This window comes from Triturus cristatus, chromosome 8 (genome assembly GCF_964204655.1).
Source record: "Triturus cristatus chromosome 8, aTriCri1.1, whole genome shotgun sequence".
In the NCBI taxonomy this organism is placed as follows: Eukaryota; Metazoa; Chordata; class Amphibia; order Caudata; family Salamandridae; genus Triturus; species Triturus cristatus.
Window position 1 is genome coordinate 1,553,165,546 of NC_140591.1, and position 17,700 is coordinate 1,553,183,245.

Below are 17,700 nucleotides of genomic sequence, written 5' to 3' on the forward strand. Positions count from 1 at the left end.
GTGGTTGTAACTGGCTGCAAGATAATTAAATAAAGAATTGCATACACACTGGAGTGCCCGCTATTTTTTGGTTTTCCTATACAAACAAGAATATATATATTGCAAAAGCACAATCCTCCCATATCTGGCAGAATAACAAGCCCACCATTCGGAGTGTAATTTAACACCTTTTATTACAGAGAGCCAATGATCTCCATGACGCGTTTCGATCCTCACTGGGTCTTATGGAAAGCAGAGTGGTCAGTTGCTCTTATTTTTAAACACCAATCTGTCGACATAAACAGAAGACTTCAGTTATAACTACTCACACTTAGCACTGATAGTTCAAATAAAATGGCATATTCACAAACAATGCAATAGATCTCATCTTTGATGCATGATTTCTTTTATAGTTGACAAATCAGTGGGTTATCGCTGTGTTATTATCCCCTCCTCAATTATGGACTACCAAGCCCATAATGCATTGCGATTGCAACATTGTTCCAGCCAACAAATTTCCTCTGTATATTGACCCTGTGCAAATTTGCATACCTTCACTTTATAAGGTATGTATATGTCCCCACTCTTGCCTTTAAAGAAATCAGTTTCACGTGTGATAGTCAATATATTGTCCTGTGCAAAAATAGAAAACAACAACTCTGTCACTCAGTGTGCAATATTTATTGTAAATTCCAAACATGTTGAACACTCTCTGTAGTTCAATGATAATGTCACTCCAGAAAGTGCACGGGTAATCTCCCTTGCGTATCCTGAGAGCTCCAGAGACATTCAAAAATCAATTCAAATGGGCAGGCCCCCTATTGTCATATATATATGTCTAACTATAACTGCTTACTGTCGACCGCCAGTAGGGGGATGGACGGATGGATATATATATATATATATATATATATATATATATATATATATATATCCTTCCATCACCAGTAAGTAGTTATAGTTAGACCATGTTTCCATAGGAAAAGTTTTTTTTGACTTGCCTATAACTTTGGTGTACATTGACGAATCTTCACAAACTGTTCCCCAAAAAGTGTACAGGTAATTCTAGTTGTGCATGGAAAGTTTAGGGGCGATCCAAGGGTGGGGGATTCAAAAACAGTGAGTTTCCCATGTTACTTTCCATACAGTCCTTAGACACGCCTGAAGCCCGAACTGCTGGACAGAATTGCACCATATTTGGCAGAAAGGTAGCGTTTGGTCCGCAAATTACGCTTTCAGTTATTTGGTGTAAATCCCTTCAGTAGTTTGCAAGATATTAAAGAAAATCCAAATTTGTATATCTATGATTGCGAAGCCTTCACAGTAATGACAAGCTCGTACACTCGTACAGAGATCTGCAGAGCTCTTATTGGCTATCAACACTTCAACCAGGAAGTGCTGGCAGCCATGAAGCTCAAAAAGAAAAGGGGACAGGTGGAATACCCTAACCTTGGTCCTGGGGTCCCAGAGGGACCATGGCAGGGCAAAAAATCATTTTTTTAAAATTCATGGCCTAATTTGCGAATATCACTGTAAATAAATAACAAAAAACAAGCATGGTCCCCTGCGACTGTTTTTAATGTAGCCCCCAGGTGGGTCAGGTTCCGTGGGCATAAAGAGAATTATAAAACATGAAAGGGGCACACTGGGTCGCCCCTCCAAGGCCATATTTTTGCCCTGGTGACCACCACCTCCCAGGCTTATGTAAATTATAATTAGGGGGGCCTCGCGGACCCCCCCAGGTCTAGGCAACCCCCACCTCCCAGAGGCTATAATTTAAAAAACAGACAGTGGGGCGACGTGGACCCCCAGGCCCCAGGGACCTTCCTGGGGCTAAAGTAAATATTAAAGAGGGGGTCCAAGCGCCCCCCGGCTCTGGGGACCACCAATGATGTAATTTGAGATTTCATCAGTGATGTCACTGACCATGTCATGAGTGATGTAATATGTGAGGTCATAAGCAGTGCATTGCTGGGCAAAAGTTGAAATCCGAACCTAACTATAACTCTGTAACCTTTGTTTTTTTCAGTAACTATATGTTTTTAAAACGGGATTTTCCAACTGTACCCTCATTTTACTTGATACCAAAGGTTCATAAAGATTTAGTGAGGCCTTTGGGAAGACCTATAATTGCAGCACAAAATAGCTTGTTTGAAAACTTGTCTAAATATATCAACTTTTTAAATAATCCTATAGTCGCGACCCTTCCATCACATATAAAAGATACATCAGATTTTTTTAGACACATTTATGATGTAAAGTGGGAATCAGACATGTTACTCATGACCCTAGATGTATCTACATTATACACGAGTATACATCATCATGATGGCCTGAAGGCAGTACAACATTTCCTTCTCATGAGGCCAATAGGCTTTGCCAGCATAATAACATTCTTTTGGAAATGATTGAGTGGTGCCTCATGAAGAATATTATGACCTTTGGGAGCCAGCTTTACCAACAACAAAAAGTAATGGCTATGGGCACCTGCTTCACCCCGAGTTATGCAAACTAGCATATGGGCTGGTGGGAGAAGCAGGTGCTTGGAGGCCATACCATGGAACACTGGTCAAAACATACAGAATTATGGCTCACCGTGGTGGCTGGTGACATTTGAAAGTGGTGGGCGTAAACGTTGGGCATGATGTTTATATAGCAAGTGATGTTAACAAATTTTATGGACAAACCTGGAGTCCAGGGGGAGTTCCTCTCCTGAGAAAGAAATGAAAAAAAAATTGGCAAATGGTACATTTTAAAGCAAATTAATGTTGCAATAAAGAAAGGCTTATTAAGCAGTGGGAACGTATAGTCTTGAAATATTGAATGAAAACTGCTCCATATCTTCCTGCATTAATTTGTTCAACAGTGACTGTAATGTGTAAATTGTTCTGCACGACAACTTTAGCCCCTTAAACTGTATTCTTGCCCAGTGTCTTGCACTGCATGCCGCATTAACTGTGGAAAAATATGCTCTACCCAGACTTCGGGAAGCACCCACAGATGCTAGCTGTATTCAGTAATGTAGAAATATGTGCAGACAGGTCTTTAAGTGAGATGAAAAAAGTGAGTGCTCTCTATATAGGAACATGCCAAATACATTTCTGTGATTCCCATAGTGTCCCATCATACCAGGATTTTGGTTTCTCTCTGAGATATAATTTTATCCAGATAAATGGCACAGAAACTGACATATGCCTAAAGCCTGTCAGAATGATTGGCTTTGTCACTGGATGTTAGCTGTTTAAGATATATGAGTAACAACAATGATTTCTTATAAATAATTAACATTGGAAATGTTTGGGGCATGGCCAAGCCGGCGGCGAAGATGGCCGCCTGCTAGAGAAGGTCTCCTCCTTAGACCGGCCCAGCGGCGATTTCCCCCGATACTGGCGGTGCAATCCGCCCCACTCCAGGCGGCATCGATGGCGAAGGCAGCGCTGCGTCACCGGTGTTAAATTCAGGGCGCCAGCACCAGCGGGGCCGAACGAGAAACCGACGGCTGCGGAGACCGGGCCTGCCGGCGTGGCTGATTCGAGCGCCTGGGCGGGCCCGCATTGCGTGATCCCCCGAAGCCGGCTGCTGATGCTGGGCCCAGCATCACCGGAACCTGTGAGGAGTTAGGCGGCACACGTCGGATCCCCCCTGCTGGCCGGTAGCCGGTTCCCGCAATCTGCTCTTGGCCTGATGGTAACTTCCCCCCTAGACACAGTGGGCGAAAATCAGGCACGGCGGGGACAGGGCCCAGGCGCCTGAACCATCGGGGCTGGAGCACCGGCCTGGGGCGGCGGGCTGGCTGGCGGGGTGGTTCGGAGGGGTGAGACTGCGCAATGCCCCTCGCTGCACCATTGGAGAAGATCGACTGGGGCCCTAACGTTTCGCGCCTACACCGCATCATGCAACACGCTGGACCTGCGGCGCACCACCTTGAAGGTCTGGCCCTCCAGTTGGCAGCGCTATTCCCACACAGTACACAGCGCAACCTTGCCCTCAATCTACAGCAGAGCTTTGAACGTGATTCGCTCGCCCTTTGATTGAGGGGACCACTCCTGCTGGCCTCCCGCACTCTTCCACGGCTTAGACCTTTATGGACTGCGCTCAACAGATACCTCACTGCCCAGAGCCCCCCTGTGGTCCGCGGAGTGCGTGGCCAGCTCTACTTGCCCACGCCATATTCACGACTTTCAGGTTTGTTGGGGCCCATTCCAAAGACGGCGCCATCTTGAAAGCATGGGTCGTAAAGATTCTAGGCAGAGCACCCTGTCTTTTGGGAAGACAATAGAGGGAACCACAGCACCTCCCAACGCGATGGCGGACAAGACGCACGCAGCGGAGGCCTTGGAGCCTCCTGAGACCTCTGCGGCATCGCTGCTGCTCGAGATGAGGGCAGGTTTCAGATCACTGTACTCCCGCTTTGACTCGCTGGAGCGCACTATCTTGTCGCTGGGCACCAAGGTCCAGGCCCATGACTAACGGCTGGATGTGGTGGAGGCTCGAGTATCGGACTTGGAAGATGGGACCGCCCAATCGTTGAAGCGCCTAGAAAGAACGGAACGCCTGCTAAAGGAAGTCGCAATCAAGAACGAGGATTTGGGAACACGCGGGCGACGCAACAACATCCGCATAATGGGAGTACCTGAGACAACACCGACAGGCCGGATGGACCTTTTTGTTGAGAAGCTCCTTACAGACCTATTTGGCAGCGATGCGTTCAATCGCGGCTTTGTCGTTGAAGGCGCGCACCGATCACTTGGCCCAAGACCAAATCCTGGCCTCCCCCCCTAGGCTTATCATTGCAAGACTCCTGAACTTCCGAGACCCCGACACAGCATTAAGAATGGCGAGGGAACGCGGAGTAATTGAATGGCAGGGATTGAAGCTGTTCTTCTATCCGGACTTTACCCCGATGGTTCAGGAGGCGAGACGGAAATTCCAGGGAGTAAAGGCCACGCTTCGCAACCTTGGGCTGAAATATGGAATGCTATATCCGGCGAGGCTGACGGTGGACTTTGACGGCAGGTCCAAAATATTTGATACTCCCACAGAAGCCCAGGAATTTTGTCGCACATATAGGGCGTGGAACACACAGAACTCGACGGAAGGCGTGCAGGCCTCACCTCCACACAGCGGATCAGATGCTAGCGCTGAACTTTTTTCAAACTCTGGAACTGTATGATGGTTTGATTGCATTTACTTGCTTTATTATTTGTGATGGGGATTTCGCACTGTTTAACGTTACATTCAGTTATTTCACTTGGTTGGTTTAACTTGAGGGCTGCCACCCCCCCCTGGGTGTATTGGGTGTATCCTTTGTGTTTGACTCAGTGCATTCAAGGGGTCCACTTTTTGGTCCTCGGTTGTTAGCCTTACGGTCCCTATGACCAACGGGCAGGTGAATGTTGAAAGGGAAGGCCACCTTCGGGATGGTGGGCGGCTGGGTGGGGGGAGGGGGGGAGGGGGTACAAGCACACATCGTTGTGGTTATTTTGCACACTTTATTGTAACATTGCTTGCCATATTGACGCTGAACACACGTCCTGACAGACATGAGCTCATACACTGGCCAAATGACACGGTTAGGTAACATGCAGGGGCCATCGGCCGTCACTTTTATGTCCTGGAATGTCAGGGGGCTCAATAATACTCGTAAAAGGTGGCAGGTGATCCACTATCTCATGCGGCACAAGGTTGACATAGCATACTTACAGAAGACGCACCTCCCCGTTACCGATTCAGCACATTTTGGCACTAGGTGGGGCCCGCATAGATTTTTTGCCAATTACAGCAACTACGCCAGGGGCACGGCCATATTGATCCACAGGAGGGTTCCTTTTACACTCACAGACTCGTTCCGAGACCCTGAGGGCAGGTACGTGATGGTTACGGGTACCCTGTATGGACACACAGTCACCTTGGTCAATGTTTATGCACCCAATGTAGATGCCCCGGATTTTTTCCATGACCTGAACGCACGAGTCACAAAACTAAGTCCCCAAGCATTACTCCTGGGAGGTGACCTCAACTTACTGATTCACCCCGTCCTGGATAGCACCTCCAGGGCGACGACGCCAAGCCACGTGCGTGGCGAGCTTTGAGGGACCTCTGTGAACAACACACTTTAATTGACATTTGGCGGAAGTTTCATCGCAATTGTCTCCTTACTATACAGAGGCCCTTCGGCCCGACTTCGCCTGAATGGTACTCTGTCCAAGCCATTTCGTTTACACCGCGGGACTAGACAGGGTTGTCCTCTATCCTCTCTATTATTCATTTTAGCGATGGACCCACTAGTCCAGCACTTCCAATTACGACACCTGCATAGAGGTCTACAATTCAGAACGGGCCCGCTTTTGGCTTCCCTATACGCAGATGACACCATCCTGTATGTCCAGGAGCCTCATCTAAACCTGGTTCCTCTAATTTGGGAAATTATCTGATTTGGCAGTTTCTCGGGCTGGGCATCAATTGGCACAAGTCTATTATATTCCCACTAACGGAGTCCATGGTCTGATGGGACTGTGAATTCCCTGTGGAATGGTGCCAGGACTCGGTGAAATATCTCGGCCTCCACATCCACCTGGATACCACTCAACTCATACGCTTGAATTATGGGCAGACCTTTCAGAAAATAGAAGAGCAGGTGCACAGATGGCTAAGACTACCCTTGTCTCTAGCTGGCCGAGTGGCTATCATAAAAGTGGTGGTCCTCCCCAAATTGCTATATCTATTTAATAATATCCCTGTGCCCCTGTCGGACGGTTTCTTTCGCACCCTAAGGTCACTTATGATCCGGCTGGTGTGGGGTGGCAGGCGTCCCCGAGTTCGCTGGTCCATATTGACCCAGCCATATGACAGAGGAGGTTTTAGTGTCCCAGACTTCCAATTGTACTACCTGGTGGCGCAGTGCCGCTATGCGCACGCCTGGTTTCACCCCAACGCCCGTATCCGAGACCGGAGGCGGACTTGGTTCTTCCAGACAAACTGAGCGAGATCCTACCGGGTGGTTTCCCACGGGACAAGCAGGATATTCAGACAGTGTCAATGACTGCCTGGGCCTGGGATAGACTGCGTAGGCGAACGGGGCCACATCTTTATACTCCTCTGCCCTTCCCTTGCCCAACACCAGATGGTTCCCACTTACTGGAGAGCGAATAGTACAGCGCACATTAGCAACAGCAGACATAGCTATGATAGGTGACCTATTTCCCGGGGGGCATGTCTTCACAATAGACGAAGACGACAGATTCCTAGATTGCAGTTTTATGACCCGCTTCCTCATGTGCAGAATGAAAGCCGCCTTGCGTGCGGAGTTTCCCTCAGTCCCGGTTGAGCCGGATGCATTCCACCCACTCAGCCTGGTCCTGGAAGATACAGGTGGCGCTCGCCTGGTTTCTAAAATGTACAAGGCCTGCGCTCAGCTTCTTCCTGTAGAAAACTCCAGGATCAGACAGGAATGGGAGGCGGATGTAGGCGGGGTGATCACAGATGAGCAATGGAAGAAGTGCTGTGTGGTCACCGGGGATATCTCGCTTAACAGCCGTCATAAGTTATTACATTTTAAATTCCTCCGCCGTGCTTATTACACGCCTGCCATGGCCCACAAGATTGATGCTTCCAAACCTCACAACTGCTTGAAATGCACCGCTCCACATGCTGGCTTTCTTCATCTGGCCTGGACCTGCCCTCGTTTACAGACCTATTGGGCGGAGGTACACGAAACACTGGGGAAAATCATTGGGATTCCACTTGTCCCCCTTCCTGAAATCGCCCTCCTGGGTTATACAGTTCAGATTCCCAAGAAGGCTAGAAGGTTGGCGTCCCTGGGGCTGCTGCTGGCGAAGAGTGAGGTAGCCATCCACTGGGGGAGGAAAACAGCCCCCAAGTTACAAGACTGGTTGCGTAGCCTGGTGTATTGCAACATTAATGCAGAGTTATATGCCAGTTTGATGCCGCCAAGATCCCGTCCTAAAGATATATAGGGACTACTGCGAGCATACTTGGACATGGCCAGGCAAGCTTCTGCCTCACATACTGACAATGGCATAGTGCCGGAGGGAGTGGGCTGAGAGACGGGTGTCACACACTGTCACACAACATGACATGGCGTCAGCTTGTGGTGAGGTTACGGGCCAGAGTATCCACAGGAAAGCGACTGCTCAAACTTTGCAGGATGGTGTGGGGAAGGTGGGTGGGTGCGAGGGAGGGGGGTCGGGATCCGGCGTCTATTGGGTGTTGCCACTGTAGGAATCAATATATTTTCCATTATTGTAGTATGTACTGTCAGGTACGGTTCATTATTTTTTGGGTTGTGCAATAACCATACGCAATGCATTGTGAATTGCCTTCTTTATTTGGAAAAATAAAGTGTTAAAAAAAAAGGATTGGGAATGTTTTGAAATAGTGAGTCTGTGAACTAAATAGCATTGAGGCCTGTGGAAGGAGTTTTGTACTTCAATTATGTGTGCTTTATGTTAGATATGCATCCTCTTTTTATCTGCATATTTTGTCCATCTGCACATCTTCTACCCCCTCTCTTTCTTCTTTAGCATCCTCTTTTTACTTTTCCCCGAATGCCCTTCCTCCCATCTCTGTCACTTCACCGCCCCAACATGCACTGCACTCCCTCAAATGTAAGCACTTTAATTTCTCTCACTTTTGCCTTGCAAATATTTTGACATCAGTGTACCCCCTTCACACACATATCCACAGAATTTCAGTTGCAAATGGAATATACAAACATTGTTCTGTGTGCTCTGCAGAGAGGACAACCCATTGACAGGCACTTTGTTTGGCTTTAGCCTTAGCACCCGAGCGCTCAATCATAGCCCCTCTTAAACACCTGGCATGGCTGAAGCTTCAAAGTATGCACAGAGTAAAGCATGTAAAACAAGAGAGGAACTAAATCGCTGAACTGCATTCCCGGGACGTTTTTAACACTCAATGTTTGTAAGTCAATCCATGTTTTAGCATCAGTGAAAGCATGTCGCACAGTAAACACATACCTTTCGCTTTGGGCCTGACTCGGATATTTGGATCCATTTTGCAAGGGAACAAGAGCAACCCTGCTCCTTATTTGGATCCATTTCACAATGGAGCAAATGCTGCGGCTCCACTTCTAAAGGAGTGAGCAATGTGCAGCGAGGGCCTAGGGTGTCACAGTGGGGAAGGTTAGAGTGGTGAGGGGTCTCTCCACAATATACAGAAAACAGCATTAGCTTGCAATCAACTTACCATTACCGAGAACAAGGAATCTGATCAGAAGTCATCCACTCTCACGAATGACGAAAGGGTGGGATCTACGTCTTTGAATGACAGACGTCTGAAATCAAGCAGGGATGAAGTTTCCTACGCCCGAAACTGTGACGCTTATTGCGTCACTGGCCTACAGTGTGCATACAACCAGAGACCCTAATGGCAATGAAGGGCTTTAAAACAGAAAGCCCTGCATCGTGTGCCACGTTAAGAAAGCTGATTTACTGCCTGTTTTCTGTCTCCTGCTTCAGAGCGAGGGGGGGCAGGCAGCCTGAAACAGACAACCCTGACTTAAATGCATCAATTTATTTAGAGATACGATTGTATCTCTAAATAAATCGATCTGTATATTTTTTAATGTAAATGTGTAGGAATTTTAAGAGGGGCGCAGCCCTACAGCCCTAGTGGAGAAACCGCCCCTGATGTCTTAGGTACATAGACAACCTGTTTGTGCTGTGGCAGGGCACAGAGGGGGAGGCTTTACAATTTGTGAGAGAACTTAATAATAATGAATCTAATCTGAGATTCACATCAAAGATAAGTCCCACATCTGTAGATTTCCTAGATGTTAATATTCAGGTAGAAGCGGAAAGGTTAGAAACCTCAATATTTAGGGAAACCACAGCGGGCAATACAATACTCCATGCAGGTAGCTTCCATTCTGTGCCTCTGATCAAAAGCATTCCATTTGGTAATTATACAGAGCTAAACGGACCTGTGGTACATAAGCAGAATATGATAAAATAGAGAAGGGTGTGGTTAATCTTTTTAAGCAACAAGGATACTCAGATGCCATACTGAATGCTGCTTCAAAAAGAACCTGTGAACTAGACAGGGAGAAAGGCCTGTTTAATCCTTCGAAGGCAAGCTTAAAGAAAAAACAGACATGACACAATCTCATAGATTTATAACGAGTTTACTAGGAACACTACAGGGTAGAGGCATTGGCATCTATTAAGAGAAGATCCCATCATAGGCAAGCAGATGCCAAGACATCCCAAGATAAGTTATAGGAAATCTAAATTGATGATGGACTATTTGGTTAAAAGTGAATATAGCACAAGCGCAAACTCTAGGACATGGTTAGCACAACCAGATGGATTCAGAAAATGCACTAAATACAAAGCCTGTAAGAATGGAGAATCGATCAATGTTAGTGACACCGTTTAAGAAGAAGATCAAAGTGAGAGTTAGCTTAATATGTAAATCAGAGTTTGTGGTATTTATTCTCAAATCTCCCTGTAAGAGATTATATGTGGGGAGTAGCATCTTACCCGTACACAAAAGAATACTGCAGCACAACGGAGCAATTACAAACTAAGATCGCAGTTACCCCATTGCACTGCACTTTGAACAATACCATCAGAGTAACCCTTCAGTTTAAAAATGCAGTTGTATAGTACAAGTTCCCAAAAGAAAGAGAGGAGCTGACAGGGAGAAGGAATTACGAAAATTGGAATCCCAGTTTATCCTGGAGCTTGACAGCAAGGAACTAATGGGTTTAAATATTGATAAGAAACTATACACTTGTCTTCTCTAATGTATTTATGGTTGTACGTGTTTCTTGAAAGGTGTCTTGGGCCTCTGGGATAGCCATACAGCTTTAGAAGGTTTAATGTATTTCCGAAGACAACTTTGAATTTTTGCTGTTCTTGCCCATACTAGATATTTGATTGAGATATGTTGGATACATACTTATCCCATTACCTAGGTAGGGTTACGGTGTGAATTACTACAGAATCTGTGTTTTAGTGGCTTGCAGATTTAAAGTAAGATAATTAATTTTTAATTTATTTAAGCACCGAGCACTTTTTTAAGGTGGAAAGGGAAGTTATTCGGAAGGATAAATAGGCACTTGCCGTTTTCATGAGTATTTCTAACTTTTCTTTAAAACTGTTGTATTAGAAAGGGGTAACATCCATGCAATCAATACTATTGGTGTTAGAAGCCACAGAAGGCCGGTTGAAGTAAAACAAATTATATGTGTCTAACATTCATTTTGCTTATTACGTTTCAAAATATTTATTGGGTAATCAGTGACTGAACTGTTTACAACACCATTAACAGTGGAGTGAATTATTTTATATCGATGGTATGGTAACAACAGAAAAAGATATGGTGCATTAGGAAATCGGTTTTGTTAACCATATGTAACTTGTATGTATAATAATTATGGTATGAATTGCTTCTATCTTTTTAAGGAATTACTCTAAACATTCCCAGTAACCGAAAGCTGTATTTTATGTTTACTTGCACTTTTGTATTTAAATTTCACACTAGATGGCGCAAACTATTGTGAACAAGGTTGCCAGGAGCAATCGAAACGCATTGACAGCCACTCATGTGTGTCTTATAAAGGTTTAAGAAACTCACCGAGGACTGCCGTTGTATCCCTGTGTGTGCAAGTGGATGAATTTATATAACTGTTATAACCACAATTCAGCTCCGTTCGGGGGACCCCTGGCGCGTCTTTATCCGGTGCAGTGCTGTGGCCGAGCCATGCCGTATTAAATGCATCCAACGGTTCACTTCGCAGTTAACCAAATTAGCACGCACTCACAGTCTGTTAAAACTATCCCAAGTTCTATATTTTCTTTAGTAGGTATCCAGTCTACAAAGTCAAACCTATTTGTCATTTTTGGGGTGCCATGCTATTTCTTGCTCCCACCAACCCATGGTGAGGCAGGCATATCCGGGACTGAAAGAAAACCCCATTGCACATCCTTTAGTTTGTATAAAGATTTCTTCTCCAAAAAGGAATGTGTTCTGAGTGAGGCACATATGGATCATGTCCATTAACATTTGATTGTGCTGCTTAAGTTTGATGTCTCGCTCTTTGAGAAAGTAACTGCATGCTAGTAATCCAATGTCATGTTCAATATTTGTATATAATGATGTGACATCCATTGTAATTAGCATATAAGATGTTTGCCATGGTAATTCTTGTAGGTGTCTCAATAGGTCAGTAGTGTCTTTCAAATATGAGCTTAGGTTGAATACGAAAGGCATCAAAAAATAGTCGATGTAGTTCGCTACCGGTTCCATAAGCGAGCCTTTGGCAGACACTGTTGGTCGACCTGGTGGTTTCAATGGGTTCTTATGTACTTTTGGTAGAAAGTAAATCGTCGCCATTACGGGGTGTTCAGTGCTCAGGAATTTTCTTTCATCGTCATCAATTAAATTCAATTGTTGCCATCTTTGAATTTCCTTATCTAGATGTTCCTTAAAGACTCGTGTCGGATTCCTATCCAGTTTTTTGTAATATTCTTTGTGAGTGCGTGCTAATTTGGTTAACTGCGAAGTGAACCGTTGGATGCATATATATAACTGTACTTACCTTGTGTGGTAAAGTGGTATAGGCATATGCGTTGTAAAGGTATGTGTGGCAGAGGCATATGTGTGGTAAATGCATGTGTGGTACATGATGCTTGGTAAAGACATTGCTAGTAAAGAATTTTTCTTGATCCATTCTTATTCCAATCACCCACACAAGTTGTGCCAGATTCCTGAGCCTTTTGCATGCGATGTCCAGCCTTACAACCCCAACACATGGGGCCCAGACACCCGGCCCCAACCATAATGGGGCTCTCACTCAGTGGCAGCTCCTCCGATAAGGCGGAGGAGCGTCGCCCCACTGCTCTTTGAGCAGTGGAAAAAGGAAAAATAAAATGATAATAACGCAACGTTATCATCATTTTATATTTCGTACTGATGGAGGTTTACGGGGCACGGCGGGGCTGGGCTGTCGTCACAGCCTGCAGGCGAAGAGTGGTTGGGGCACTTAAGTGTGCCTGACGGTTTGGCTGGCCGTCTTGGGCTGGCCAAACTGTCATGCACAATTTGCATGTTCTCCACCAGCTGTACTGTATAGCCTGGGTGGAGAAGATGCACAGGCTCATAGTCCAGGTCTGATCGCCGAACCATGGCACTCAGTTCAATCACGATGCTGCTGTCCTAGTGACAGCAGCGTCATGATTGGCTTAGGGATGCCTGTGTGTGATTCCTGCTTCTGGCAGGAACAGAAGAGGACTGAGGCAACGACCCGCAGCCAGGTAAGTAATTGTATTGATTTTTTCTACTCACCCCACCTGTACTTTTCGATAGCAGCCGCCACTGCTCTCACTCCCAACCTTTAAGACATAGGTCCTTCTTCCAGAACAAAACTTCCAATTCGTACACTGAGGCTCAGGTTCCCAGGTCCCCACCCATGCCACAAACACAGTCCTCCATCCAAGGCCTAAATCTCAACCCAGGATCCCAGGCTCTAATCGTACACCAAGTTCTACCCACCAAACTAAATGTCATGAAGGCCAGCCACCCATTGGCATCAAGGAAAGCATTTCAGACCAGGCACCCAGAGCAGGCTCTCAGCCAATTAGAGCTTCCCACAGACTCAAGTGCAGCTATCCCATGAAAGGTGTGGGCAGATCATCTAGTACTGGGTTTCTTTTCCATTCTTGAACTTTATGCAATTTGTCTATAACAGAAAAAAACAGACCCAAAAATACGATAAAGGAAAGAACAAAACCTAACCGAATGATCAGTTAACATCCAATCACAGGAGCTTACAGATTCCCACTCTATCAATTACCCAGCCGCTTACAGCTTCCCTCATCCTAATTCGCCATCTACGTTCAACTACTCACAGATTTTCCTGCTCCCTGTTGCTCGCTTGCCGGCTCTCACTCTCTTGAGTCTTATTTTCTCTCAATCGCTCACTTACAGAAATGTATCTAATTACAGCCCTACCCCCTGGATTTTTTACCTGCAGAACTGTCACTTCCCTCACAATCGATCACCCACAGACCGATATCTACTCACAGTTTCAATCCCCTTAGTTGATCATCAACAAACATTTTATCTAACTTATGGCTTTCCTAACCCCCAATAACTTACCTACTAGTGCTCAGCAAACAACTTCTGTCAACATCAATCACTCAACTTCAAAATCTCATCCCTGTGTAGCTTCTCCACCATCATTGACTCACTCAGGGCCTGCAGCAACTTACTTGGATCTTTCCCAGCCTCAATCACTGGCCTATGACATTGTCACTCATGACTTCAGTGCTTAATTTGTAAATAAAATAAGTGCCAGGGCTGTCGTAAGATCAGCTTGCATCACCCATGGCCCCTGCCAGCACTGCCAATGACAGTACCAGCACAACGACTATGTATCACACTACTACAAGTTTGAAACTTCCGACGATTACAGGCCCCTAAAGCTATAAGAATGGCTTGAACTGCAAGTTTCAGTCATTTTAATGTTTATTGAATTAATAAACAGCTGTTGGTGTGTTCGTCTCTAAATTTGACAAATAACTCTACCATGTGGCAGACTCTCATAAGTGCCGGTGTTGACAATAAAGTGCTGGTGCCGAGCACTGGAAACCACCGGCTCAAATTAAGAAATGCACTAATTGCTCAACTAGTGGCAAGCCATCTTGTAGGTGGAGTGCTGTAATATAATCTGTAGGCAGTAAGCAATTTATTTCTTCCCTTCTCCTGAACTGCTCACCTGAAGCCAGTCGTAACACACCTCATCCTCCACCATTCACATATCACTGCTTACTTCACTCTTGTGCTTCTGCCGTGCCCTCACTTCCTCACATATGCACATTTAAAGCTTCTCTCGCTTCTACACATCACGGAAAGCGACGCAACTTGATCAAACCCTCCCTCGCTATCAATCACTAACCAACAGACAGTCACTCATGGAGTTCCTAAACCTTAATTGTTCACTTTTATCACTCAGACACTCAGTTTCACTCCCTCTCAACCACTGACCGACAGACTCTGTTACTCACATTTCCCCCTACCATCAGTCACCATCCTATTGACACTAAGCAACTCAAGATGTCCTTGTTTCCTGTTTTTTACACCTACAGACACATATCCATTTCCTCACAACTTTACTCCTTGTTAATCCTTCACTTGCAGAAACTCTGCCATCTTCTCCCACCAGCCAATGCTCAGCCAGTCACAGTGTCTCTTATTTTCAATCATTTAACTGACACTTGGACAGAAGCTCTGTTTCCCTTCCCTCTCTCGCTCTCTCTCTCACCTACAGACACTTGGTCACTCACAGGTTCCCAGGCCCTCAACTGTTCACCTATAGATGCTCAGTGACTCACACTTGTCCTCCTTAACACTCCCTTCCTCACGTAACAACAAACTCAGAGCTTGCTCTACCCACAGCCATTCACCTAAGAATTGTCACTTATAGCTTTAGCCATCCACAAATGCCTAACCACAGACAACCAGTTACTTTGATTGAAAAACTTTATTCGGTAAGAAAATTACATACCATAAAAGCGTTTACATATCAAATACATTGACAGTTATGCACCTATCATTTTAGAAAAAATGAATTAATTTGGCCTGACTAAGTGGCAGTAAGTGCGAAAAAAGCAATTAAGAGAAATGTTTTGGCAATCGTTAAAAATGGTAAAATACAATAAAAATGTTTAAACGATACAGGGCGGGAAAGGAACAAACAAGCCCCCCGCTAGCAATTTTAGGGTGCATAGGGGGGCTATCCCAGTTCATCGTAGGGTATGTTTGGGTGACTTGTGAAAACCATCTATCAGTTAAATGCTTAAAAACAAGGAGGGGGGGCTAATCTCCGTTTGAAGGTTGGTTCTATGTCGCACACAAAATTTTAAGAACATTGCCGTGTTTTTTGCCGATGGTTCTGTTTCTAACATTTGGAGGGCCATGAAGGCTGGCCTGCATTGGGTTAAGCCCAAAAGTTTCAAAAAAGGGATCAGGTATAGCTTTCTTGGCTCTGCATAGAATTTACAAAACATAATTACATGCAAAGTTGTTTGGGGGGAAAGGTCGTCACAAGGGCACAGGATCAATTGGGTACTCCAGTCATTTGTCACAGGGAAAGTAATTAAACGATGGAATATGTTCAGTCGCAGTCTGGTGAGTAGGAATTTCTCATAATTACTTAGGGTGGAGTTCAAATAAGGCTCTATTTGGTCAGTTGTTTGTATGGAAAAAGACAGTTGTACAGAGGTTTTGTTTAGTTCAAGAGCCAGACGCAAATCAGTTAAATGGGTTAGGCACATGTCTCGCAATCTTTTTCTGGGGATCAAAGTGATATTTTGGGGATTTAAAAAAAGATGCTCAAGTCCTAAGTCCATTAGAAAGTTTTTGACGAAAGCAAGCCAAGTGATTAGTGATCCGTGCTCCAGTTTCAAGCAGTCATTGATGAGTTCCTGGGTGAGTTTTAATTCTGGTGTGGACCAGATGCGATGCCACAAAAGAATAGGCTGCATACGTATCATGTCTGTGATATATGGAAGACCCAGTTCGCTGTGAATATTGAAAGTTGAAGTGGACGACGGAACTCCCAGCAAAAATTTCAAAAAGGAGTTCTCTGTCTTTTGAAGTAAAGTGACTCGTGCATTTCCCCAAATCCCGGCCCCGTAGGTCGCCGTGCTGAGGCATTTTGATTTGTAAATGTCTAACATTTCCTTGGATGCTCTTTTGCCCAGCCTCCGGGCGAACACTCTCAGGGCCGTTGTTGCTTTTAAAAATTGTACATTTCTGTTCTCTATGGCACTTTTCCAAGTAGTTTTATTATCTATCACGACACCTAGGTAGGGGTAATTGGTGGTATACTTTATTACGGTGTTGTTTAGATAGATGTTTTTCTTTTTACGTGAATGTTTCCCTGATGCCATCACAAAGGTTTTTTTAGCATTGATGTTTAGGTCCAAATGTTTCATGAAATTAGTGTATCTGACCAGAGCCCGTTGTAGCTCAAGGGGGGTGCGGGCGAGTATGACTGCGTCGTCTGCATATAGGAGGGCGGGGATTGGGCGTTGTTTAATAAGTGGTTGGTCCTGGCTACCTTTTAACAGGGCTACTTCTAAGCCATTGGTGTAGATGTTAAAACGGAAGGGAGCCAGGACACAGCCTTGCCTTACCCCCCGCTCAATTCCAAAAGATGATGTTAACTGACCCCCGATACCATATCTTACTCTAGTGGTGGTATTCAAGTAGATTTCTCTGATGTAGTTGACCAGATTGGTGTCAATACCCAATTGGGTCATTACAGACCAGAGCTTGGTGTGGTCTACGCAGTCAAAGGCTGCGGACAGGTCAACGTATGCCATGTAAAGACTGCCACCCTTTGCATGGACATACTTCCCTCTCAAAAGGGTGAGGTTGAGGACCTGTTCTATGGTACCTCTACCTTCCCTAAACCCGAACTGGAGGTCAGACAGGATGTTGTTTGTCTCAGCCCAATTTTGTAGGCGTGCTAAAAGGATTCTGCCTGCTACTTTTCCAAAAGAATCCAAGAGGGAAATGGGTCTGTAGCACGCAGGACTGTTCCTATTGCCCTTTTTAAATATGGGGACTAGGATCGAGTCTGACCAAGAAGTTGGTAGTCCTACATGTCCCAGCGCTTCTAAAACATTTAATAGCAGGGGAGCCCAGAGGTCGATGTTTGATTTATAT

General features: G+C 45.3%; 1 long non-coding RNA gene across 1 annotated transcript in view; it reads right to left on the reverse strand.

Annotated features, from left to right (window-relative positions):
* Window positions 1-200: 200 nt before the first annotated feature.
* Window positions 201-17,700, reverse strand: part of LOC146806128 (uncharacterized) — an 85,768-nt gene continuing 68,268 nt past the window's right edge. Inside the window, exon 3 of the long non-coding RNA XR_014967553.1 lies at window positions 201-268. This is a non-coding gene — a long non-coding RNA (uncharacterized LOC146806128). The remainder of the gene's footprint in view (window positions 269-17,700) is intronic.